The sequence below is a fragment of the Pelobates fuscus genome, chromosome 4 (genome assembly GCF_036172605.1).
Source record: "Pelobates fuscus isolate aPelFus1 chromosome 4, aPelFus1.pri, whole genome shotgun sequence".
NCBI lineage: Eukaryota > Metazoa > Chordata > Amphibia > Anura > Pelobatidae > Pelobates > Pelobates fuscus.
In genome coordinates, this window is record NC_086320.1 from 198,960,382 (window position 1) to 198,988,054 (window position 27,673).

The following is a 27,673-nucleotide window of genomic DNA, read 5'->3' on the forward strand; positions in this document are numbered from 1 at the left end:
AACCGCGATCGCCGGCGTGGGACCGCCAGCGACCGGGTAAGTTACTAAAAACCGGAGGGCGTACTATTACGTCCGGCGGCGTTTAGAGCCGCTTTTAAAAGGACGTAATAGTACGCCCTCCGGTCTTAAGGGGTTAATGTCTCTCGGCGCTGAATCAGACTCTACCTACGCTCCTCCAACACTGACGTCAGCTGGCGGGGGAGACCTAATGCGCATGCGAGGCAATGGCCGCACTCGCATTAAAATTTATTCAATGCTTTCCTATGAGGAAAAAAATCTGGCACTTGAGGTCTTCATGCAGAGTTTGAGGATGTCCAGCGTCAGATAACAGACCCAAGGTTAGTTTTGATTCCATAAGTCCCTTTAGTCGCTGTCTGGTAGACAGCTACTAGAGGAGGAGTTAACCCTCAGAGATAATTATTGCAGTTTCTCTAAAACTGCAATATATTACCACTGTAGGGTTAAGGGACATAGGGCATTGCACCCAGACCACTTCAATGAGCTGCAGTGGCCTGGGTGCCTACAGTGTCCCTTTAAAACACACACACACAGACCCACATAGATCTCAAAGGTTGTTCTAAAAAATGGATGCACACCTTGACACAAGCTCACTAACATTCTATTTCGCTTACTTATACACACACACTTATGTATACATATACACTGATTAACACAAACTGTTATACACTGACACACAGGCCTCAGATTTAGATCCCGGGGAACTGTCCCAAACAAACATAGCGAGAACACATCATTAGACACACTTGCAGTATGCTCAGTGCACTAGGACTATGCACAGAGTACTGAGACAGTGTTCCATGGCGGATCTGCCCTCGGTATGTTGGCCTGGATGATGAACAGGCAGTCTGGTGTGCATTCACGCCAGACTGTACTGCCATTAATGCAATTGCATTACTAGCCCACCCCTTTATCTCCCTTCCGTCAGGGTCCCAATTCACAGGAGGCAAGAGTACGAGGTATGGACACACAGAGACCAATACAAGCACACAGACACATTACATAGGGACCAATACAAGCACAATTACACATACTGGAACCAAAGCCAGTACATATATCCTGTAAATACACTGATCCAGAACACATCCTCTCCAAAAGTGGTCCTTATTCAGTAGCAAACATCCCTCTTTTTGTTCACTTAATAAAAAAATAAAAAAAAGCTTTTAAGTATTTGTGATGGATCATTATACTTGCAGATATATTATAGAATACAGGAGGATGGGTAATGGGAATGGATTGCAATATTAGGTTAGTCTTAGTTGGAGGATGCAGACTTGAGGGTATGAAGGTCTGGTGAACACCCAGGATAGAATTCCTGAAGTACCTGATGTTAAAGTATATTAGGTTTTCACAAACGTGTCCTAGCCTGCCTGAGATTTGTGAGTGTCTGACTCCTGTCAGCAGCAGTTTCCAGTAATTCAGCCCTCCTTCCATTTTCCATGACATGAAAGAAGAGCTGAGGAGACAGCACAAGTTTCTCTCCCTGCCAAAGATTCTTCCATTCTTAAAAAGACAATCCTTGCATCAAGTGCATTTGGCAGCATAGCAATGTGTTCTTTTCTACATTCAAACCTTTTGGTTGTTCAGCTTTCTGCAATGTAACTTCAACCCTCAGCCACACCTCCCCTTTTCCCAACACAACTTCCTTATTAGACATACTGTCTGTAAGTGTGTGCTCAGCTCATCCAATGAGAAATCAGTGTGAGCTGGGTCATTGACATGATTCCACCCACAGTCAAATCCCGGCCATTTAATTAACTCTTCATAATAAACCTACAAAATATATTGAAGTTGTATCAGTAGTCATGGTGTTACTTTAGATACCATGGCTCCCACATCAACCCACTATTTGAGTCCACTACAAAAAAACAACCAGCAACAGACACAGCCAGGTAACATTTTTTTTTACTTCAATGTGATGTTTACAAGTTTATATGAGGCCAAACATTTTATTAAGGGTGGAAATGTATCAAAGTGTTGCTGACACTTACGTTTAATCAAAACGTGTCAGGTTTATATATATATATATATATAGTTTGACAAAAATCAGAAAGCACACTTTCAAGATAATGTGTACAGTAGGTAAACTTAGAGTGGTCCTTTAAGCAGCCTTAAAATGCCTCACCTCATTTAAGATTTCAGCATCCTGCTGTAGGATACATAGGTCCATAGCCTCAGGACTAAGGAGTGGCAAACCCGAAGCAAAATCTTAAACAAGGAAAACAGCGGAGCTAGTGCCGGCCCTGCATTGACCGGCTGGGGAGATCCTGTGACCTCCCCTGCCGGCCTTGGCCCATGGTACATAGTCTGTCATGAAATGTTAAAAGAAAGTAAGGTGTGTGGACATAGTTATGAGCAGGTGGCACTTTGAAAAAAAAAGTTTTTTTTGGTGCCTTGGGCCCAGAAGAAGGCTGGATGTGAGGCTTTAGTCTGTGTGCAGTAAAATGATTAATTTATGTTGAGTTGAAATTATAAGACTAATATATCAGCCTTGTATATTGCAAGGATGGCACATATGTAGTTTGGTACGTTACCATTTTTGCTTCTCCCTCTTCAAAGAAGACACTACCCATACACCCTCCTATATTCTATGAAGATCACGCCTACTACATCCCCTTGATAAATGTTAGAGCTATGATTTTTTATATGCTTTCACTATTCTGTTTGCACAAGCTTGTTCATGAGATTAGTTAATAGTTGACAATATTGGAATGGCAATTAATGATACTTCCCCTATATTCCCCTGTATTGCGTGTTTTAATAAAGAGCGGCCATTTTTCTGAATCGACTCCTTTCTATGGTCTCTTAGAGTGTCTCCAAGTACTTTGGGTGTTGCACGGTCTGGATAGTACTATACTTTAAAGGCCTCGGCTGAGGTCTGGTGATCACCTAGGAGTACCGTATTTATCGGCGTATAACACGCACCGGCGTATAACACGCACCTCATTTTTAGAAAGAAATTCCAGGAAATTTCCCCCCCTCCCCTCCCATAGTATTCTCCCCCCCCCCCCTCCCCTCCCATAGTATTCTCCCCCCCCCCTCCCCTCCCATAGTATTCTCCCCCCCCCCTCCCCTCCCATAGTATTCTCCCCCCCCCCTCCCCTCCCATAGTATTCTCCCCCCCCCCTCCCCTCCCATAGTATTCTCCCCCCCCCTCCCCTCCCATAGTATTCTCCCCCCCCCTCCCCTCCCATAGTATTCTCCCCCCCCCTCCCCTCCCATAGTATTCTCCCCCCCCCTCCCCTCCCATAGTATTCTCCCCCCCCTCCCCTCCCATAGTATTCTCCCCCCCCTCCCCTCCCATAGTATTCCCCCCCCCCCTCCCCTCCCATAGTATTCTCCCCCCCCTCCCCTCCCATAGTATTCTCCCCCCCCTCCCCTCCCATAGTATTCTCCCCCCCCCTCCCATAGTATTCTCCCCCCCCCTCCCATAGTATTCTCCCCCCCCCTCCCCTCCCATAGTATTCTCCCCCCCTCCCCTCCCATAGTGTACTTTCCTCCCCCTCCCCTCCCATAGTGTACTTTCCTCCCCTTCCCCTCCCATAGTGTACTTTCCTCCCCCTCCCCCCCATAGTGTACTTTCCTCCCCCTCCCCCCCATAGTGTATTTTCCTCCCCCTCCCCCCCCCATAGTGTACTTTCCTCCCCCTCCCCCCCCATAGTGTACTTTCCTCCCCCTCCCCCCCCATAGTGTACTTTCCTCCCCCTCCCCTCCCATAGTGTACTTTCCTCCCCCTCCCCTCCCATAGTGTACTTTCCTCCCCCACCCCTCCCATAGTGTACTTTCCTCCCCCACCCCTCCCATAGTGTACTTTCCTCCCCCTCCCCTCCCATAGTGTACTTTCCTCCCCCTCCCCTCCCATAGTGTACTTTCCTCCCCCTCCCCTCCCATAGTGTACTTTCCTCCCCCTCCCCTCCCATAGTGTACTTTCCTCCCCCTCCCCTCCCATAGTGTACTTTCCTCCCCCTCCCCTCCCATAGTGTACTTTCCTCCCCCTCCCCTCCCATAGTGTACTTTCCTCCCCCTCCCCTCGTGTACTTTCCTCCCCCTCCCCTCCCATAGTGTACTTTCCTCCCCCTCCCATAGTGTACTTTCCTCCCCCTCCCCTCCCATAGTGTACTTTCCTCCCCCTCCCCCCCCATAGTGTACTTTCCTCCCCCTCCCCTCCCATAGTGTACTTTCCTCCCCCTCCCCTCCCATAGTGTACTTTCCTCCCCCTCCCCTCCCATAGTGTACTTTCCTCCCCCTCCCCTCCCATAGTGTACTTTCCTCCCCCTCCCCTCCCATAGTGTACTTTCCTCCCCCTCCCCTCCCATAGTGTACTTTCCTCCCCCTCCCCTCCCATAGTGTACTTTCCTCCCCCTCCCCTCCCATAGTGTACTTTCCTCCCCCTCCCCTCCCATAGTGTACTTTCCTCCCCCTCCCCTCCCATAGTGTACTTTCCTCCCCCTCCCCTCCCATAGTGTACTTTCCTCCCCCTCCCCTCCCATAGTGTACTTTCCTCCCCCTCCCCTCCCATAGTGTACTTTCCTCCCCCTCCCCTCCCATAGTGTACTTTCCTCCCCCTCCCCTCCCATAGTGTACTTTCCTCCCCCTCCCCTCCCATAGTGTACTTTCCTCCCCCTCCCCTCCCATAGTGTACTTTCCTCCCCCTCCCCTCCCATAGTGTACTTTCCTCCCCCTCCCCTCCCATAGTGTACTTTCCTCCCCCTCCCCTCCCATAGTGTACTTTCCTCCCCCTCCCCTCCCATAGTGTACTTTCCTCCCCCTCCCCTCCCATAGTGTACTTTCCTCCCCCTCCCCTCCCATAGTGTACTTTCCTCCCCCTCCCCTCCCATAGTGTACTTTCCTCCCCCTCCCCTCCCATAGTGTACTTTCCTCCCCCTCCCCTCCCATAGTGTACTTTCCTCCCCCTCCCCTCCCATAGTGTACTTTCCTCCCCCTCCCCTCCCATAGTGTACTTTCCTCCCCCTCCCATAGTGTACTTTCCTCCCCCTCCCCTCGTGTACTTTCCTCCCCCTCCCCTCCCATAGTGTACTTTCCTCCCCCTCCCCTCCCATAGTGTACTTTCCTCCCCCTCCCCTCCCCTCCCATAGAGTACTTTCCTCCCCCTCCCCTCCCATAGTGTACTTTCCTCCCCCTCCCCTCCCCTCCCATAGAGTACTTTCCTCCCCCTCCCCTCCCATAGTGTACTTTCCTCCCCCTCCCCTCCCATAGTGTACTTTCCTCCCCCTCCCCTCCCATAGTGTACTTTCCTCCCCCTCCCCTCCCATAGTGTACTTTCCTCCCCCTCCCCTCCCCTCGTGTACTTTCCTCCCCCTCCCCTCCCCTCGTGTACTTTCCTCCCCCTCCCCTCCCCTCGTGTACTTTCCTCCCCCTCCCCTCCCATAGTGTACTTTCCTCCCCCTCCCCTCCCCTCCCATAGTGTACTTTCCTCCCCCTCCCCTCCCCTCGTGTACTTTCCTCCCCCTCCCCTCCCCTCCCATAGTGTACTTTCCTCCCCCTCCCCCTCCCCTCCCATAGTGTACTTTCCTCCCCCTCCCCCTCCCCTCCCATAGTGTACTTTCCTCCCCCTCCCCCTCCCCTCCCATAGTGTACTTTCCTCCCCCTCCCCTCCCATAGTGTACTTTCCTCCCCCTCCCCTCCCATAGTGTACTTTCCTCCCCCTCCCCTCCCATAGTGTACTTTCCTCCCCCTCCCATAGTGTACTTTCCTCCCCCTCCCATAATTACTTACCTGTCCTGAAGCGTGGGCCGGCTTCACAGCGCGCACCGCGGTACAGGAACTTTAATTTAAGGTTCCGGTTTCCGGCGGGACTGAAAGGAAGTGTGCACACTATCTTTCAGTCCCGCCGGAAACCGGAACCTGGAATTAAAGTTCCTGTACCGCGGTGTGCGCTGTGAAGCCGGCCCACGCTTCAGGACAGGTAAGTAATTATGGGATATCGGCGTATAACACGCACCCACGATTTTTCCCCTATTTTCAGGGGGAAAAAGTGCGTGTTATACACCGATAAATACGGTTCCAACATGCAGTAAGTGTTAAATAAAAACTTGCCGCAGTACCCCATTACGTTTAAACTTACAATTCTTAGGTAACATTTTGAAGTAATGTAAAATGGTTGAAAACAAAAGTTATGGATTTCTTTAAAAAAAGTAACCCCTTAACGAGAGTCTGTGATGCTCGTTGACGGCATAGACTGTCATGCATTAAAAGTTCCAGTCTCCAGGCCTATTGCAGGTTTATCTAGACACTCTCAGAAACTACTACATCTTATAACAATGGGTAGATGTATTGCCGCAGGTTGGTTAAAAGTGTACCCACCTTTAATGAGAGAGGTTATTTAAAATATAGATGAAAATAAAAAATGGGCCTGTTACCCCAGCCACGGCCAGAAGACCCGGCACCTACACAAAGAGCTGCTGAGCGAGGGGCCATCCCCAAACGAGACTTTAAAAATTACACCGTGAAGCACTACCAAAAAGCTGTAGTCGTGGCTTGGAGCCCAAGCCCCTGACCACACAGTTCTGGGACTGCTCACTGTATATATGTTGCTGTTAACCTAGTACTCTGTAGAACAGTTAGTGGTCAACAAGCCATCTGAGTCATGTGAACAAATACGAGACGTTTCAATATGGGATTATACCTCTACGTTCACTGTATGAACCCATATTTGTTTTGTCCCATACATATATTCTTTATCGCATAAAATGGAAAAGTTGTATAACATTGTGAACAACTTAATGAAATACAATTTTTTTTTAAAAATATAGAGGAATACTTCTCTTTTTCAAAAGTTTGGGATCCTTAGCGGGCTTATGTGAGAAATGGGATTTGAGCGGATTGTATATTCATTCATAGAACTTATACCTTCAGGCTCATAAGCCACAGCACTCCTGTGTACATATTGTCTCCTCCCATAAATAAAGATTTATTTATTGTTAAAGTACCAACAGGTTTAAATCCCTGATGGTACCAAGAAGACCAACTATCAGTTGATACCTAAATTTCCTCTGTCAGCTGGTGCCACAGTTAGTGGCCTTAATCTCACAGATGAGTTATCTGCACATTGTCATCTAAATCACCATGGCTGAGCATTTGCACTATAATAAAGTGATTCTGAGTCTGTCCCCTGTATGAAGAAGACCCTCAGGATCTGCCCTGCAACAAATCACAGATTCAGGAGCTTCAGCACAAGAGGAAGTCCACACAATACAGAGTGCTCACAGAGAGAATCCCTAAGAAATAGGATTAGGGTGGGGGGATTAGCGGCAGGATTAGAAACGTATTGGTTCAGTTAGAGTCAATGGTATACATGTGGATGTGGGGTATTTTTGTACTCCAAAATCCTAGAAAAATACAAAAACGGGTTGTTTATACTAGTGAGATATACGTGGTCTGCGATTTCCCCCAAACTAAAAACACGTGTGAAAAACCACAAAACAATATGTATATTTTGACCTAGGTTTGTGATAAAATAATTCAATGATATGTGTCAAAATGCTCTTGTTTAAATAGCCTGGATGTACTTTCTACAAATATATACTTTTGTGTAGCACTTTTAGATTTTGTGTCAATTATAAATAATCTAAACATGCCAAATTTTGCTCAGTTTTAGCTTTTAAACAGTAACACACTCTTTGCTGTGTCAGTTTTATAACATCTAAAAAGGAATTTAAATTATAGACATGTTTGGCATTTTAACAATTAGGACTAATTAGTGAATTAACTTTGAGTTAAGTTTTACTTATTTGTATAGAAATTGTTAAATGTAAAACGGTTTCAAAGTTAAAAAAAAAAATAATGTATTCATATTAATATTGTGTTATACATACATGTAGGGTGTCAAAAGGAAGCCCTACTTTCTCTATAAAAAAAAAAAAAAAGTATATAATATGTATGGGTTCACTCAAAAGGAAAGGAAGAAATTGCTTTAGAATTAACACAACAAATGTGCCAAAAAATCACAATCTCAAAAGAGCCTTGGACCTGAAGAGGTTAAGTTAAGACCTCCAGATAGATCTGGTTATTAATCATGAATTCTATTTTGTCTGCAGTAAATACAAAGTGCAATGTAGGAGGATAGTGTAGATGGCATTTAGGAGCAGAATGTGTGCAGAAAGACTCCTTCACCTTAAACTGTTACTTTCCCAATCAACTTGCTATCATGACCACAACAGAAACTTTACTATTTTAAGAATTAACCTGCAACACGGAGTCCGCACCGGACAGTAAAAATGGAGTTTATTTGTGATGGATCATAAGGAATGCAGGTTAGATGACTGGAAGACCAGAAGTTAGTTTGTGGCAACATGCCAAATCAGGAATACCTGAATGAGCACTGAGGAAAACAACAAGCATGCCTACACATACAGTAGAATCACCTTTGAACATGCTTCCAAGGGCTTCAGAATATTAGCTTTGCTATGGAACTCAAAATGATAATTATTTATGCCTGTATAGTGACTAATTTATCAAACTTTAAACCGAACTGGATTAATGGAGAGAGATATAAAAATGAAACGTGTTCCCATGAAGAAAGTTATTTTTATTAACTAGATGTCTGTAGCCAAATGCATTTAGGAGCAATTGTAAAATTGTTCAATATTTTTATTGAACAAAGCAGCAATTCATATTTAGCCAATGGCTTGGCAAGCAGACACTACTGGCCCAAGTTCTAGGGGACGAGCAAATCTAATTAGTACTTTGGACACATATAAAAGGCCATGGCACAAACAGCAATGTCCTGAATTTGGCAATCAGTATGAGCTTTAGACAAGCACTGTCGGGCACAGTTGAGGAGTTCACAGACGTAGCTCTGAAGCCAAAATGTAATCATTAGTTAAGGAAAGAATTGTAACTATACAGTCATGGATTTAAAGAAAAAAAAACTCTTAATATGCAAAAATAGTACAAAAGGTTTTTCTTGTCATGTCTTGTACAACATCTCCCTGCATGCTTGACTGAGCAACACTGGAATTGTATTACAGCAATTGTTACCCCTAACAATGTGCTAAAGTGCTAGAATGTTGCAAATGAGAAGAATATATTTGCAAAAAGTTCTTTGATCAAAGCCATCTCTACAAATAATGCTTGGTATTTCTTCACTAAACAATTTGAAAAATTATTTAATAGGGAAGCCTATAAAATACATTTATAAACAGCTGCTTTGTTTGTTGTCTTGAGCTTTTTTTAATCATATTCGAGATAAGCATTCACACAACATAATACACCAGGTTATTGTTACTAATCGCAAGTTATTTCTAAAAGAAGGTTTTTTTGAGAGCTTTGTCTCATACTTGTCACACTGGAAACACAACAATAAGAAAATAATTATCCATTGATCCAAGTATAAAAAGGTGCTGGACTGTAACTCTCAAGATGCCCAGTCATCTTTAATAATATGGAACTTAAATTTATCAGAGTTGAAATCTATAAATTTAATCTTCAGTTGTGTGAGGGGCAAATAAGGCCGTATAGGAAGTAAAAGGGAAATAAGTCGGTTGAGGTGTGCCGGAACCAACGTCGTGGTAGGCCTGTAATAAAAGAGGGCCCACACATAAGTAGTAATGAAAGTATAGAGGGAGTGGAGGGTGGGGACATGCGAGTCGCTAAAAAACGTACGGGACGGAGGAAGGTGAGTAGGGGGTTTAAATAGGCACCATGCCCCTCCCACAACTGCAGGCCAAGCCTTTACATTTGTGTGAGGGGCAAATAAGGCCGTATAGGAAGTAAAAGGGAAATAAGTCGGTTGAGGTGTGCCGGAACCAACGTTGTGGTAGGCCTGTAATAAAAGAGGGCAAAAATTGGGTACCTGTCAGAAACAAAACAACCAACAAAACCTAATTGCCTAGCTGTATGGTAAATGCCGAGCGAGGAAATAGTTGCCCTGCACTTTAACCGGCACTCTTAATTGTGCAGGGGAAGTAAGGTATATAAACGTGTTGGCCCCCCCTAGGGTAGACTAAATGTGGGGTAGAGAAGGTAATCAATAGACTGCATGAATTGGTGAGACTTCCTAAGAAAATGCTGCAAGAAGGACATGGGGCTGTGGGAAAGTACGTGAGACCCAAGAAACTGTGGAAGCAGAATAGCGGCTCAACAACTAGATTACAAAGTTAAAGTGACTAGTGCCCATCAAGTACAGCCTTCCTCACATTTGTGTGTTTAAACGGTTGATCCAAAAGAAGGCGAAAAAAAAACCCAGTTTGAAGCGCTGCCAATTTGCAACAAGCTGGGAAAAAATTCCTTCTTGACCCCAAAATCGGCAATCAGATTTTCCTTGGATCAAGCAGTTATTGCCATACATTGAAGGTTGATGCCCGGTTCGTAGTGACAGGCATTTAATAAGTCTGATAGTGAATGAGATACTTGGATGTTGATGTGAAATCTGTAAAAATTCCCTGGAGCCTGAAACGCCTTGAGTATGTTAATGGTCTGGAATGAGGACATGAAACTGCGTATGAATGGTAAACCTGTACAACATGTGGAGTTGTGAATCGGATAGGTAGAGTTGATGCAAGTTAGAGGTGGCAAAAGAAGCAAAAACCAAAATGCAGACAACATAGCTACAGGAACAGTATCGGTATACGCGAAGAAGGAGCCTCAAAAGGGGAAGAAGGCCCGAGCATAGGAAAACAGCCAGACGCAAAAAAAAAAAAAAACGACGACCACGCGCCAACCAGGCTGGCAGCCCATGGTCGGGACCCTGAAAGGTGCTGGAAGCCTGGATCGGATCCAGTCAAAGTGGTAGATGCCGGGTAACCCAAACTGCCATCCGACACTGCCCCATAGACGACAGCAGCGAAGACAACCAGGAGGCGAAACGGAGAAGTAAGAGCAAACTCGGGGGCCCCAACCAGCAACAGCATTACCTGTGGAGTGCGGACTGAGAGTTCAGCTGTTCGAAAGGCTGATGGGTAGGAATAGCCGAAGCACCACAGCGGGAAGGGTACCAGACCAAGCCAGAGAGCCCCGGTGGACATTACCACGCCAACGTCTAGAAGCGGAGACCTGCTAGAAAGAAGACAAATAGGAAGCGCATATGCGACCCAATGCGTGTGTGTGTGGGTACGTGTATGTATACGTGTGTGTGCGCGCTGGCATACTAGCTAATGCCAAAAGGCGAAGCAATTAAAAACTTGGATTGGTGACAGGTGAGGCCCTGCTAGATGCCAAGCGGCGTGAGAGGCTCCATCTATGAGTTGGCGCGAGGGGATAACGTGGCCACTGAACGTTTGTGGCGGGGTGTCGGCCTCTCGGTGACAGTTAAACATAATATAGAATGGGAGTGACAGATGAGGCCCTCCCTATGCCACAATGCGAGGCGACTAACTATGATTTGGCCCGAGGGGCGTAGTACCTCTGAGTATGAGGATGGGTGTTGGCCTCGCGGGACCACTAATCTAAGGCGAACAAGCCAGGGGGTAATTACCAACTAGTGGACCCTAGGACCCTGACAGCCAGCCACAGCTAACTAAGAGGGGAGGGAAGGTAGTGTGAGAGAGGACGGATGTGTGAACATGTGCAGGAGTGCTGGCATACTAGCTAAAGCCAAAAAGGCGAAACAATTAAAAACTAGGTTTGGTGACAGGTGAGGCCCTGCTAGATGCCAAGTGGCGTGAGAGGCTCTATCTATGCGTTGGCGCGAGGGGATAACGTGGCCACTGAACGTTTGTGGCGGGGTGTCGGCCTCTCGGTGACAGTTAAACATAAGATAGAATGGGAGTGACAGATGAGGCCCTACCTATGCCACAATGCGAGGCGACTAACTATGATTTGGCGCGTGGGGTGTAGTACCTCCGAGTATGAGGATGGGTGTTGGCCTCGCGGGACCACTAACCTAGGCGAAGAAGCCAGGGGGAATTACTAGTGGGCACCTAGGACCCCGACAGCCAGCGACTGCTATCTAAGAGGGGAGGGTAATCAGTGTGAGAGGGGACGTACTGCGTGAATGAAAGAGGGGTGTCGGGGGACGAGGAAGAATCGTAGGGGCAACTGCAACTAGAGGGCAGAGTGAGCCCGTCGGAGTCCAGGTGTGCATGGAATTTTCTTTTTTTTTAGAATACAATGACCTACACCATGTAACTGAGCTTATCCTTAGGGACACGAAGAAGAGGAAAATGGATATGTGTTGGCATGTGGGTCGTATCGTAACCTGGCTCTAACAAACCCAATTTGCTGCAGGTTAGTGATTTACTCTAGGTTATTGGCCAAACGATACAGCAATTGATCCAGTGGAAGTTGCCATTGAGAAACACACTAGAACCGTACCTCTAGAGGTTCTAGGTACACACTGCACCCCCAATACTCATGGCACATAGTGACCAACATGTAATGTCACACAACTAAATGTCCCTGGGAGGTGTACTTTGGGCAAGGTATAACTCAGGAACCATGTAAAAATACAGGTAATAAGTCTGCTGCGGATTCCTATGTAAAATAATTTTAATTAGAAAAAATGATATAATTACCCGATTAGTTTGACCTATTGAACAAGTGCCTAATTTCATCCCGAACAGCACCCAAACACACGTTTGCACGGCCACATGGAAGCACGACCGCTAGTGAGCAGCAAGGGGCAGACAGCCAAGATGTCAGAAAGAGAGAGAGAGGCGCAGCAAGCCGAGCTGCCAGCGGAGGCGAGCAGCGCCGACCCCCCGAGAGCCACGGCCGAAACGGCAAGCATAACCACCCATCACTAACCCAGCTCTACCTACCCCATAAAAACCCCAGCAAATGGGACGTCCAAGGGGCCAACGCAAACGCACTGGACGTCAAGAGAGGGACAGACGGGCAGCTCGCCGGGGCACGAACCAACGGAGCTCGCTCACATGCCGGATCCGCCACAGCTCCTACACAAGAGAAAAAAAAATGATACGAGGAAAAGAAAAGCGACAGATAACTCACGAAAACGGAGAGCCGAGGCTTGGAGCGCTAGGGACAACCAGAGAGCCATAGCAGTGCCCAGGAGGACCGCGGACAAACGAACAGCAGGCCAGGCAAAGAAGCCACGAGGACCAGGTGAGGGGAAGAAAGGACGACCGGAAATAGCGACATGCGAGTCGCTAAAAAACGTACGGGACGGAGGAAGGTGAGTAGGGGGTTTAAATAGGCACCATGCCCCTCCCACAACTGCAGGCCAAGCCTTTACATTTATCTAATATAAATTTCAATGCAATTCTGAGAATCACAGCAAGAACTACATCGTCATAGTAGTCTTAAAGAGTGTTTTTGCTTAAACCGATTGTAGTATCATTAAAAAGCATGCTGGTTGCTTTAGTTTGTATGCTTTGATATACAATCAATATTTTTATTTAACCATTAGAAGGAAGTTCACCCTGATCAGAGTGGAGTTCAGTTTTACATGGAGCAAATGTTGTATAATTATTTCCCAGTCTCATATATTTGGGGTTATCACTAAACCTTAGATTTTATAATAACAAATGAATGAGGAAGTGATGAGAGACTTCATTGGAAGTAGAACTGTAATATCCGATTGCTAAATTCCAGCTTACCGGTTAGAGAATGAGGGATAAAGTAACTAAGGTGTTGAGCTATGTTTTTTTCTTGCTAAAAGGAGAAACAGTGTGAACAATAGCCGCTATATAACCCTTTCCCATATGGAGTTGGTTAGTAAGCATACATGGAATGCACTCAAAACCTACGTATTGATTTTTTTTTGATTCTTATTGTTATTTACAACTGCTCACTCCAAAACAGACATTAGTCAGTAGTAATAGGGAATTCACCTATGAGAGCAATTGTACTGCAGTTTCAACGACTGGTACCATACAATTCAATAAAACAGAAACAAATAAAAGGAAACAAAAATGAATAAGAAGAATACAGATAAAGGATTTCTACAAGACTTAAGTGGATAGGAAGCATTATACATCATACAATATTAGTCACTTGTCTTATGAAAAGACACGGGCAATTTAACTTAAACACGGCCAATTTGCCATCAATAATATCTGGCACAAACTTTTTTTTAACAGTTTTAGTCAGCATGCGAGCAGATGTCCATGTTATTGGTTTTCCTATCAAATATGAGCTTCTAAAAAAAAAATTAAAAAAAATTAAAAAAAATACTATAGAGGATGTGATTTCTAATTGTTAGATACTTGTGTTTGTTGGTCTGTTTAGATTTCAGGGTCCTCCTATTTTCATTACAAAAAGCGTTATAGTAACCTCTTACTTACTTGTAATCCAGTGCCAAGACAGCCTCTTTTGAGCACCCAGGTCACCTACGCAGCGTTCAGCATGCTTAATTAGCATTTTGTCCAATCCAAAATTTCTTATTGAGAAGTATTGTGGACTTAATGTGCATGCACAGCAATCGCTGCAATGTCTCAATCAGTGCTTCTAGCAGTTAAAAATCTAATAATACTCAGTTCTCACTTAACCACTAGAGGTGTATTTCACTCCACAATAAAAACATTGCTGAATGCCAAAAAAACAGAAATGTTTTACATTGTGGTAGAAAAACTGCAGGGCCACTGCACCCAGACCACTTTAATGTGATGAAGTGTTCTGGGTGATTACATTGGTGCTTTAAACTACAATAGATACATCATTACACAAGAACTGTTTAATGGCTTACCCAACTGCCTGAGAGTCCATGTGGCAGGTTGGTGTGGGGTTAAAGTTATGTTGTAACTCTACGTAATTCTTATTGCAGTTCCATAAGCAGCTGCATTTTACAAGGTTTACTGAAGGCAGCTAGTTTTGTAAAATAGGCCTTCGGGCAAGGTCTAGCTTTGACCAAAATATTTCTAGAGCAGTTTCAGAGGATGCATTTTCTGCAAAATACCCAGTCATACCTCCCAACTCTGGCATTCTGTGAAACAGGACACTAATTGGACAGTCTGCCAGAAGAATTGACAGACCAGCATGGCCAGGCTTCCTACCAGTCACCCATGCCAGCCACTAGTGTGAGCGTATCATTGTTGGGGACACCAGGGACATAACCCAAAAATCAGCACTGTTCCACCGAAATCGAGACAGTTGGGAGGCTTGCAGTATGAACCAGCCTTAGATGATAGTACAAGGCAGTATTTAGTTGCCACAACCAGAAGGTTGCACAATTTTTCTCACTATTCCACAACCAGATATTATATATTTTCATGGCTCCAATAACTGGTAAGCAGCTATGAGAGACAAAGAAAAGATCAATGCTTGAATAGGATTCATGGAGATCTAAGTAAAGGGTTCAGTCATTCAAGTTGTATTGACTTGTTTTTCACTGTCAAAGTTTTGTTATCCCCTTTACACAATGTATCCATTGTGGAGAATTTGCCCAGATCTCTGGTCACCAAGGCCAAATATTTGGGGATACCAATTTTAGGAACACAGTTGTACAGTTAAATATTTTGTGACTAATCTTAGCGATTTTTTTATTTTTATTAAAAAACAAACAAAAAAAAACATACTGTACCTTGAAACTAAGATGTAGAATACAACACAACACTGATCAGGGATTATCTCACTTTACTAATCTTAATATATAAATAAAACGTGGAGCTTGGATTCAAGCAACATTTTAATATGCCAAATGAAAGTTATAGCACAGAACAAACAAAACACTGCAAACAATAAAAATACTTTCTGTAAGGAAACAAAGTACACATTACTTTAAATAAAACAGAGGTCAGAGTAGGACTCCGGAGATGATTGGGCACACACAGAGGCAATTAATTACAAAGGGATTGATCAAGTTAACATTTTAGAATAACAGAGCCCAAGAAAGCTCAGCTGGAAAAGAGGCACAGTAGACTTGTAGAATCGTTTTCCATTCTGCTGCAAAAACCCTAAATACAAACCACCATATCTCCTTTCCTTAAGCAACATAAAAACGGTCAATGGTCCAATTGCTCTGTGACCGCGTGGCTCTCTGAGAAAGACTTAACTGCCTCAATCCTAGCCAACCTCCTCATGGCACACAGTCTGATTGAACCGCGCGGCAGGACATATACATGTATTAAGGCCGTTTGGTCTGTATTTGTGGGAGGGGCTTAAATTAATTCACTCCCCTATATAAGGGACACCCCTTACCTGACTCATATCGCTTAAGGTCAGCATCAGAATGACCCTCCCACCCACTCCTCATTTCAACACTTTCTCTTTTCTTTCCATTTACTTTACTTTCTTACTCCTTGATGGGCCCTCTTTATTTACAGGCCTACCGTATCGTCGGTCTCGGCACACCACAATCGACTTGCTCCTTTATACTATCCTACGCTTATGCTGGATCCTTACTCCATATACGGCTATTTGCCCCTTACACAAATATATATACACACACACACACACACACGATGTCACGCCCACTCTTAAAGTGGCCACGTCATCATTGCGATCCTAATCTGTTTTGGATCACAGTGATGACGTGGACCAATCAGAACATAGGTAAGCCTATTTAAGACTTGTTTTAGTCCCCATTCATTGACCTATTGTTAGAACCTCGTTTAGAGCTCCTAGTGATTCTCTTGTGATTTCCTGTGTTTCTTATTTGAGTCGTGATTTCTGGAATCCTAATCTCGGCTTTGTATTTGACTCGTGATTTCTGGTATCCTGACCCCGGCTTTGTCTTGACTCTGAGTATTTATGTTATTCCAGTCCTTGAGGTATGCTTGACCCTGATGTTGTTTAGTTACATTAAGTCCGGCCATTCTTAGGCTCGGTAATACGTCTTTCGGATCCACCTTTTGTGGTTTCCTCTTTCCTGCGTGTTGGGTTGCGACTCCCGTGACATCAATTTGGAAACTTTTGTTTGGAAGAACCGAAAAATCTTGCGGTCTACAATTGTACCAGACAACTTTGGTGCAACACTATCTAAAAAAAGTGCACTTTATGCAAAACTACAATTCATTACATTGTATATGGTGCAAGGGATCATTGGTTGATATTACTCCATTTTCGAGTGGTAAGGAAAAAAAAAAGTAAGGGCTCTTCTGGCATCCACAGAATGTCTTCTCTGCCAAAAATGAAGACATTTCAATTCTACATTATAAATCTAAAACATCCAGCACTGCTTATCATTGCTGTGTAAGGATGGATGGATAAAGTGAAAGTGAAATTTCCACATTATCTGTGTGCATGCAGAGGTTGTCTTTGAGTGTAAGAATATACCTATTTTTTATGTGCAAAATAGTCTGACAAAAACTAGCAGATGGGTACCCATGTTGTGTACCATAAGCAGGGATGTATTTACCACAAGGCAAACAAGGCATTTGCCTAGGGCGGCACTTTCAGGGTGGCGCCAAAAAATGCCACCCCAAGCACCCAGACAAATGCCTTGTTTGCCTCATGTTCTGGGGCTGTCCGCCTTACAGTGAGTGAGTGAGTGAGTGAGCCTGTCAGTGTGTGTCTGTTAGTGAAAGTGTGTGCCGGTTAAACAGTGTGTGCCAATGACTGTATGTGTGTGCCAATGACTGTGTATCTGTCAGTGAGTGTATATCAGTGCATGTATCAATGAAGGCATGTGTCTGTCAGTCAAAAAAGTAGCCTTGGCACGAATTGGGGGGGGCAAATTTAGATTTTGGGGGTGCCCGAATTTAGTCTTGCCTAGGGCAGCACAAATCCAAAATACACCACTGACCATAAGCACTTCAAAAAGCTGTATTCGGTATGGTTCTTAGAGTGTCCATTAAGACCATGATCTTCTGCCCTCTTGTCATGGCTAATTCTATGTATATTTCAAAAGCAATCGAGATGGGGTTCTCAGTGCTATTTTAGTTAAAGATTGTAATTGAGAAAAGAGCATTTGATACTTATGATACGGTCCTATGGAATAATTGTATAATGTAGGCCTTCTCAATGATTATTAACAGGAATATTTGCCATCTATAAGAAATTTGAATAAGGTGTCGGTTTGGAGGTGGCAGCTTTTTCTACAAACCCTTAAACTATGCGGTTAGTTTTTATTTCATTGATACTAAATTATGTATTAATGAAAATGGCTCCAAAAACACACTATAAAAAACAAAGAATGGCATGACTGTTCAGTGTAAAGAACACTCAAGCTCTGACAATATCCAGAAAAAAAACATTTGGAACTCATTAAATTACTTCAACTGTGTCTGGAAATATCGGATTCCAAACTATTTGGCACCTAACAACCATAAATGTGCCAATCTAGCTCATCTTTTTTTGCGGGTGACATAAATTGCTTCACTGTCTTGTAATAAAATATTTAGTGGCTCTCTGAAAAATATGATAGATTTCACATTTTCTCAAAAAGGTCCACACTGCCTAAATGATATTTCATTTTCTGTAAATTATGTAAGAATACAGAATAAAATTGAATAGACTCATGCAGTTCCAAACAAAAAACGGACAAAGGTTTAAAAACAGACACTAAGCACCAAAAATCACTAGATGTTTATATAGTGGTTTTGATGCATTGATGCTTACCCTTTTTGGAGTATTCAAGGTTTACCAATAGAGGTTCTTCCTGGGTCAGTGCTGTACATTGCTAGGTGATGCTGATTGGCGTGTGCCAACACTGAGAGGGAATATCCAGTGACTCACATCACTGACAACGATGGCAAAAGCAGGACTGTTGGGAGGCATGTCTTAAAAAGGTATCTCCTAGGTACTATAAACTGATGTCACTACAAGAAAGCACATTCTAGATAATAAACTGGTAAAGTGGAAATGTTATAATCAATACAAATGGTGTCCATTTTTTAATTGGCAGTTACTTTTAACAGTCATTTGGGAAGTTTTGGTTTGTGGAAACCACAACAGATTAAAATGTGCACCAGCAGTTCCTAAGCACTGATGCTTGGCCATGAAATCACAAAAAGGTATGGTAGCCATACTGATACATACACTATTTAGGGAGGCAACATTGTACATTTTTCATAAGTATCTGACCACTAGTTCTTTACAAAGTGATAAAGTTAGAGGGACACTATAGCACACAGACCACTACATCTCATTGAAGTGGTTTGGGTGCAAAGGCCCTGTCCCACTTGGTCCACGAAACTGCAATAATTACATTGCAGGACTAAGACTGCCTCCAGTGACTGACAGGCACTTCCTGGATTCTAATGGAGTTTGACTCTGAAACGATGCTGGACACCCACACACTCTGCATAAGGACATCCAGCATCAGGGAAAACCCCACAGGAAAGAAACATTTAAGAAATGCTTTCCTATGTCCTATGGGGAGGGGCTAATGCGCAGTTGGTGCTCGCTACACATGCGCATTAGATCCCCCCATTGGATGACATCAGAGGATGCAGACCGTGATTCAGTGCCGAGGGACATTGCACTGGAATCTGGTAAGTGACTATGTGTTGTTTTTTTTTTTTTTTTTTTAACTCTTTATGTGCTACAGGGCAGGAGAAGGAGGGCTGCAAGGGAGGGGGCACTAGAGGACAATATAGTGTTACATAGTGTACATAATTGTATTCCTAACACTATAGAATCTCTAACATTTTTATTGGAAAGCCCCTTGTTTTTTTTTTTTTAAACTATCACAAATTATTAACATCAATAGCTTCCTCTAATTAAGGGTTAAGCAAACAAAAAGTCCTTATTTCATCCAGGTTACCAGTCAGTCATCCAAATCTGATTCACCTAAAGTTTGATCTCTAGGCGTGCTCACCAAGCACCACATATAAACACAGTTCCCACATTACATCCCCACCTAGTTCCGTATCGGTTATGAATGTGTAGGGAAGGCAGTGACACATGGAAATTATCACTGCAAATAGTTACCCTGGCAAGTTCAAAAATGAATGGCAGAAAGCAAACACAGGTGAACCTTCCTACCGCCCTTCAGCTGTTGGCACAGGCATCCTGCACTTGGCTACTCAAACTGAATTTGAAGCATATCAACTTCTCAAAAGACTTGCTGTGAATTTCCACAAACAATGCCAAGGCTGATTCCGAACACCACATGATATATGGCATACATATGGAAGCCAAATGTTTCTTTCAAAAATGAGAAATAGAGATTATATATAATTATATCATGTATATGTCCACATTAATATACACACAAGATTTATATCCCAGATACAATAATAGAAAAATGCTGATAAAAATCATACATGACAAAACATAAGGGACATCTACAAAAATATGCAGGGCATGGCCCAGATTGAATGGGGGTGGACTGGACATGAGCCAAATTTAAGCAATAATTGACAGAGCAACTGAAAATCGAAACAAAGCAAACAAATACCCAGATACAAATGATTGCTTCAGTGTGCAGCTATGTAATGTTTTATCCACTGTAATTTTGCAGTTTTATTTATTATTATTAATAAATAATAACACACCCCCCCCCCCCCAAGGTATCCCTGTTTCTCTTATTTTCAGGTTTCCTTTGTTTTTGCACAAGAAAAAAAAATAGGAATGTCTTTCTATTCAATAGCACATGCTCTGTGGCAATAGGCATACATTAAGCAAAGTTCCTTTCAAATTGCCACGGTAATTCGTAACAATTTATCAGTCAAACTAATCCCACAGAAGGGAAAAGTGCAGACATCAAAACAATTGCAGCATGCAGATAATGGGATACAGAGCAAGGAAGAAAAGACAATAAATAGAAATACAGGCAAAGGGTTAGATTAACCCCTTAAGGACCAAACTTCTGGAATAAAAGGGAATCATGACATGTCACACATGTCATGTGTCCTTAAGAGGTTAATCATTAAAATACAACAGGTACACAGGAAGGATAACTAAAATCTGACAAAAACCAAACTGAAAAATTGTGGCTACAACATCAAAACCATAACTTCAAATCAACATGTTTAGCTTCACCAAATTATGACTTTTAGAATTCAATTTGGTGTAATTCAGAGTTAAGTGAATAGACCCCACATTCTCTATATGGTTTCAGCAGCATTGTTAATGCATGTAGAGATCAACAAAGGGCGTAAACTCATCTTCTCAATAGACTTGTGCACCTGTGACTAACTAATAAATCTCCTGTTAGTCTACGCCTGGACCGATTAATTTGGGTGTAGATTAACAGGAATTTGGTTTAAATGGATTTGTGCAAAAGTGTACTTCTCAAAAACAAAAACCATGTATTTATATCTCCCAACAATGGGAGGAATGAATTTGGGTCTGGATGGACATGGCCCTGGGGTGGTGTAGCCATTGATGCAATCTGTGTAAGAGGTGACACCAATAATGGGTGGCCACTGACAGATTTAGGGCTAGCCCATGCATGATCCTAGTGCGAGTTGCATAGCATGGGGGACAGTGTCCCAGTTTTCCTAGATTTGGGACAGCGGGACAAGAGGCCTGATGTATGGAAAATAATTGCTTAGAATTTCACTATAAAATTGTATTAACTATTATGAAGTGGTACAGGTTTCCAAGTTTAAATATAAAACTGGTATCACAAAGTGCATATTACTATAATACAGTTAAGGTGAAAGTTGTTCTTAACATATCATTAAAGGGACACTATAGTCACCAGAACAACTACAGCTTACTGTAGTTGTTCTTGTGTTTGCTGCATGTCCCTGCAGGCTTTTTAATGTAAACATTACCTTTTCAGAGAAAAGGCAGTGTTTACATTACTGCCTATGAACATGGCTACTGGCCTTCACTCAGATGGCCACAATGTACAGCCCTGATCAGCAGTGTCAGACACCTAAATTGTGTTTTTTTCCTGCCTAGTGTCAGTAATACATGTTTGTATTCTTAAAACTATAGTGTTCCTTTAACCATTTATTAACCCCTTAAGGAGGCAATTGTCCAAGTTCTGAACCAAAGAAACCTAGAATTTCGGCTGTATGTTTTTTCAACCATAATTTACCACTTTCACCAACAAATATATTTTATTTTGTTCAGGAACAATGGGGCTTTCATTTCACATCAAATATTTTTATATGAAAATTATATATAAATAATAATAAAAATAATAATAATAATAATAATAATAATAATATCAATTTTAAAAAATTAAGTACCTTTGGTTGGCTTATGTTGGGCATGCATTTATATATTGGTGGACAACCTGAAAACAAAGGCAGCCCCCCTGCAGCAAATCTAAGTTATATGATCATGGTGTCACCGCTATCTCATGATTCTGATCAGCAGGATTGGCTGCAGGGGGTCTGCATGGGTTTCCAGGCAGGTCCCCTGATTGCAATCCTCATATGGAGAAAGGCTGTGAGCCGGAGGGAGAACCCAATCATTAGGGCTTTTTATGCCACCCTAATGGCGTTAAAGGCCTCTTATTGTAGGACAGCATTGCACTTCACAACATCAGGAAGGGGTTAATATGAAGAAAAAAAAACAGCCAATAAAGTGATTTATATATATTCAATGCTTCTTGTTTCAGTCTGAAACTGTTGTCAGTATATCCCATTGTACACGGCTACGAAATTTGCTGGTACTTGATAATTAATAATAATGTCCTTTAAAACCATGTAAAAAAAAAAAAAAAACTATGTTACATTCATATGTTTAAAAAGGTTTTGTTTGCCATTAACTAAATACTAATCTTCAGGGGAGATTACTAGTAAATTACAGTTAAACCAAATTTATATAACCTTTAGTTGAATTGGAGAATATTTCAAAATCAGTTATTTTAGACAAATGTTTTTTAGATTACATTTTTTATAATTAGCCATTTATTCACTAAATACCCAAGTGAATGGGACAATAATCTTGATGCAATAGAGAGTATTCACAAAAAAAAATAAAAATGCATATTTGTGGATTCACAACTAAATTGAAAGATTTGGACGAATATATGAGCTGGAGATATGCTCCCCATCCAATATGTACATTTCAGCTTATATTTTAGAATTGAAATGGTCATTCAAACAAGTCACTTTATAATGGATAAATATTTAGCGTACTCAGCAATCATCTGGTATTCATAAGGGGTGGGTCAAATCAATGATGTAATAATTAACGTCTAAAATGATGACAACTAAATACATCATTTGGGAGATCATCATGTAGTTACACTACACCTCCCATCACCCTTACCCAGACCATTCAGAGACTCAGGTATCTGTATACAGACTAGGTGGTGTTTCCCCTTAACTGAGAATTGTAAATTATAAGCAAAAATAACTGGGCAACAACTAGACTGGAGACACTTTTTTTTCCCCCCAATTCAGCCCTTTTGTCATAATTTACCATTACGCTTTTCAATTATGTACAGTTCCTGGTTAAGCGAATACAACTCTAAAGTATGAAGCCTATACTGGCATAGAATCCTTAAACGTTCCCATTTCTAACGTTAACACTTACCTGAATACACAGTTTAAGATCTACACAGATAGGTACATGGGTGCATATGAGAAAAATGTGTTGAAGTTTCCAGCCTGCAGAATGATCTTGTGCTGCCTGAAGTGAATTCAGGTGCTTGCTGCACTAGTTATGAAGCTGTTTCATTGCTGCTAGACTTTGAATGGTAACCACCCTCCTCACATGATATGATCAGAGCTAGAAGGAGCAAATCAGTACTACAAACTGGCTTTATCTGAAATACAATACAATCTATTCTATGTGTAAGTGCAAATCACTCCTGCTTCCTGAGAGGTGTGGATATGCAGTTGCTATCAGCCCTCTCATGAAATCAAATAATGAATCATTAGAATAGATATGTAAATGTGTGTGTGTGTATATATATATATATTTAAAAAAAAAAAAAACAGGCAATAAAGTCATCTTTATTTTTTTAGCATTTACATTTAATGCGTCTTGTTTCAGTCTGAAAAACAATTGTCAGTATATATATCTCCTCCCATGGAAGTAGCAATGAAAAGATAATATAGCAGAGGATAGTGCCTAGTCCAAAGCAGTCATGCAGAATTAATTTGTAAACAAGTATATTGAAAGGTGATCCCTTTGCTAATTTAGTACAACTACATATTAGTAATTATTAAGGGTATGATGATGGAAATGGGTTTTTGTCGTCGTTTTATTTCATTGCTTGATGGATAATGTGTTGCCCATGTATAATGAAGGTATTTAAGTATTCTTCTGGAAAATGCAAATGGCAGTGCGCATTAAAGTTCTGCAGAACACTTCTTTTATATGTTTGAGTACATGAAGGAACAATATAGGTACCTGACACTTTTTCTGTTATGTAAAGATTGTAACCTAAACAGTTTTCTAAATGGTAATTGTAATATTTAACTTACCTTACAGACACTGTGAAGCTGGCAATAGTGGAGAAATCGCAAAGTAATTGTAAATCAATTGTAAATTGTAATTGTAAATCATAGGTCAAAATAGAGTTAATAATATAACTGAGTTAGACAATGTTTCCAGTTCAGCTATCCTGGCCTGTAATTTTCATTTTAAGTCTCAGTTTATCATATCTCCGCTAATTAAACCCTTTATAGGTGAACTGCAATTAAGATTGTCATATTAAGGTTATAAGGGTTATTACTGAAGGATGATTTGGATAACCGGTATATTACAGTTTTCAGTGCCAATTTTACCTAATGGCTCTGATCATAGTTTCTAATGAAAAATCACATCAATAAATATGGAGCAATCCTGCAAAGAATCAAACCTACATAACACAGGGCAGTACTTTTCATGTGCTGTTGATCAACATGAAGTGATATTATACCTCCCAACTTTTCAAATGGATAAAGGGGAATACTTTAATTGTAGGGGTGTGAGTGGGGGATGGGGGTAGTTATGAGAAATTTTAGGAGACTCACTAACAAGAATTACACTAGACTGATTTCTAAATGCATTTGTTGTAGTTTAAAAGCGTATTAAAGTGAGTATTATTGCTTTGGAGCTCTGTTATACACTACGTCACACCAACAATATGGGGTTCTTAGAAATGAGGGGGCCAGTAGGATAGAAAAGAGCTATAAATTATTTGGCTCTAGAAAAAAATGGAGGAAATATGGAAGACAAAGTGTGAATGGTCAGGAATTCAAAGTGACTTTTACAATTTTAGGGAGAAGTGGCTGTATTGGAAACAAAATCTCCAGTTTAGCTATATTTTTAGTTTGGCAATTGTGGGCTAAAATTTGAAATCCAATTGCCAACAATTCACACTTTAGTGAATAACCCCTTTCAGTTGCATTATAAGAACTTATCTCACAAAGAATTTTGGTAGGATATATGCAATATAAGATTTGTGATGGAAATATAGCAATTTGAAACTCAGGAGCACATGAGGAGCATGTGTTAGGATTGTGGAAATTAATCCAAGTACCAGGCCTAATACATATCTACACATGTGACCTTGACATTCAATACTTGAGATGGATGGGTGCACACTACCAGCTACTGTTTGAAAATATTTATTTTATCTTTGAAACTACAGATTTGTTTCACTGTTGGTATGTGTGGTATCCACACATGTGACACACAACAGGTTAAGGGTGTACCTGTTACTACACAAGTTAATTGTTGGCTCAGCCAATTAGCCTAATTCAGCTACCCCTAGGCTAAACTAAGGACATGTTTAAACTTTTAATTTATTAATGCGTAAGAACAACGTCAGGAAACACCAATTTACCAAAATTAATTCTTCAAGTCACCTAGCTATTCTTCAAGAAGGGGAGGGCTGGCAATGAAGGCAATATGGCATTTGCCCCCAAGTCCAGGTGTTTAGAAGGTGGGCTGCTGCCTTACATCACATAATTAAAATATATTATGTAATAGTGTTTTTTTTTTTCTTCTATAGTTTTCTAGTGCTTACAGTATTAGTATAAAATATTAAATATTACAGTTAATGGAGTGTGATAGGACAATGTGCTTTTTTGTTTGTAATTTGCCCCTGGCCAAATATTGCCAGCCCTCCTCTGATTTGAAATTTGAAATTCACTTTGAATTCACCATGCATTCCTGATGATTCCAGATGACACTTTAGTGAATAAATCTGTATTTGCTGTGTTAGGGTTTATACTAAAATATACATTCAGCTATGTGGTTGTCTATGATACACTTTTGTGTCATAGACAGCAGAAGAAGTGGTAGTATGATGTTTAAAGGAATACTCCAAGAACCATTGTCTATTGATCCAGGAGTATCCTGATGATCTCCCAGGGTAAGATGGCTCATGAATGGTTTGACAATTTACCTCTGTCCCTCTGGCCACCTACAGACAAAGCTCTGATAACAGACTCTCCTGCAAAGAGAATCTGGTTAGTTTCATTGTGCTAAGCAGGTCTATGGAGGGCTACGCTCACTGGCTCAGATCATCAGCTGAGCAAGCTCAGCCAATGAATGGTCATCTGTTGGGCAGTGCTTAAAGACAACCTGCTTCTCCTTCAAGAATAGGCAGATGTGGTATAGGCATCCATGTTACTTAGGTAAATCGTCAAACAAATCTAATATGGTTTGACCACCTACTATGGTGATTATGGTGCTTGTAGTGTTACCTTAGGTATCAAGGGTCTCAAACAAACAATTACATTATGAAAACAGCCTCTGTGATAGTGTAACTTTGAATATACCCAGGGCCAACACATGACATTGACAGAATTATTCACTATGAAGCAAACAAAAGAGGCAGCAACACTAAAAATGGAGTCCATAAATGTGTCTACAATAAAGTATATCATCAGGCATGACGAAGATCATTCAGGTCAAAGCATTACAGGGTCCATTCATTTTATGATGGTTTAAAGACACTTACATCTTTTTAGGGTTGCTGTCTTATCATTTAGTTGATATGTTTACATGTAAATCTGGAGCAGGGTTCCTGGAGGCTGCACCCACAAACAAATGAAGATACCTCAGCCTATGTGATATACTTGAGAAGCTATAAAGTGTAATCCAATTCTTAGCTAATTAGCTTATTCACACTGTTTAGGGTCTAACTAATATTTGTGAACTTCAACATTCCATTTTTGTGTGTTTTTTTCAAGGAATTTAATCAATATAACTCTTACAACAATAACTTTAGGAACTTCATTGAGTGAAATGTACTTTACTGGTGAAATTCCACCATGATAAGGTGGTTACTACAGCTGAAAACAAGGGCATAACCTTGCTTAGGGAATGCCAACATTTTGAGTATTGATTTTTTTTTTCTTTAAATAGACATTACTCTTTCTGAGATAATAATGTTACATTCTAATAACTAACTAAGTGATAACATCTATTGTTAATGCATTTCTCCACACACAAAAAAAAGAATCTTCTGAAAGAATAAGAGTGGTAAAAAGCATGGGGTACTGACAGACAAGAGCTAGGCGATTATCTATACTAATCTAATCTAATCATTAAGTTACTATCTCAGTGTTGTACATCAGGATAAGTCAGCACATCATAGACCTGTAAACTCTTAAAGACCGCTATAATATTCAAAATTGGCCACAGGCCTGTGTAAAATTAGTTAACAGAAAACTCATGAGAACTCATGATTATTCAAGTAACACGACTATCTGGTTGTATAATTAAGATGGCATTAGAAATTAGATTAACTGATCACACTATAGTGAGGCATGTCATTTTCAATTTATTTCAAACTAACGATGTGATACAAAAACAAAATGAAAATTCTTACAGAACTGAGTAAAGATGTATAAAACCATTGTTACCTCTAAACTGCCTTTTTTATATTGTTGATTTAAATGCATGGATTTGTATGTATGTGTTTCTATTGTGATAACATATTAGTCTTTTTTATTAGGTGCCGAAACATTCATATAGATAGCACACCTCACACCTAGTTTATGAA

General features: G+C 41.5%; 1 protein-coding gene across 2 annotated transcripts in view; it reads right to left on the bottom strand.

Moving 5' to 3' along the window:
• The window catches only part of BASP1 (brain abundant membrane attached signal protein 1), a 75,782-nt gene that overhangs the window by 17,790 nt on the left and 30,319 nt on the right, over positions 1–27,673 (bottom strand). The window contains exon 1 of one of the 2 annotated variants that reach the window (XM_063451841.1): positions 23,263–23,376. The exons of the other annotated variant lie outside the window; for it this stretch is intronic. The gene's annotated coding sequence lies outside the window, so the exon portion shown is untranslated. Of the gene's footprint in view, positions 1–23,262; positions 23,377–27,673 lie in introns of those variants that run through there. 2 annotated transcript variants of the gene reach the window in all.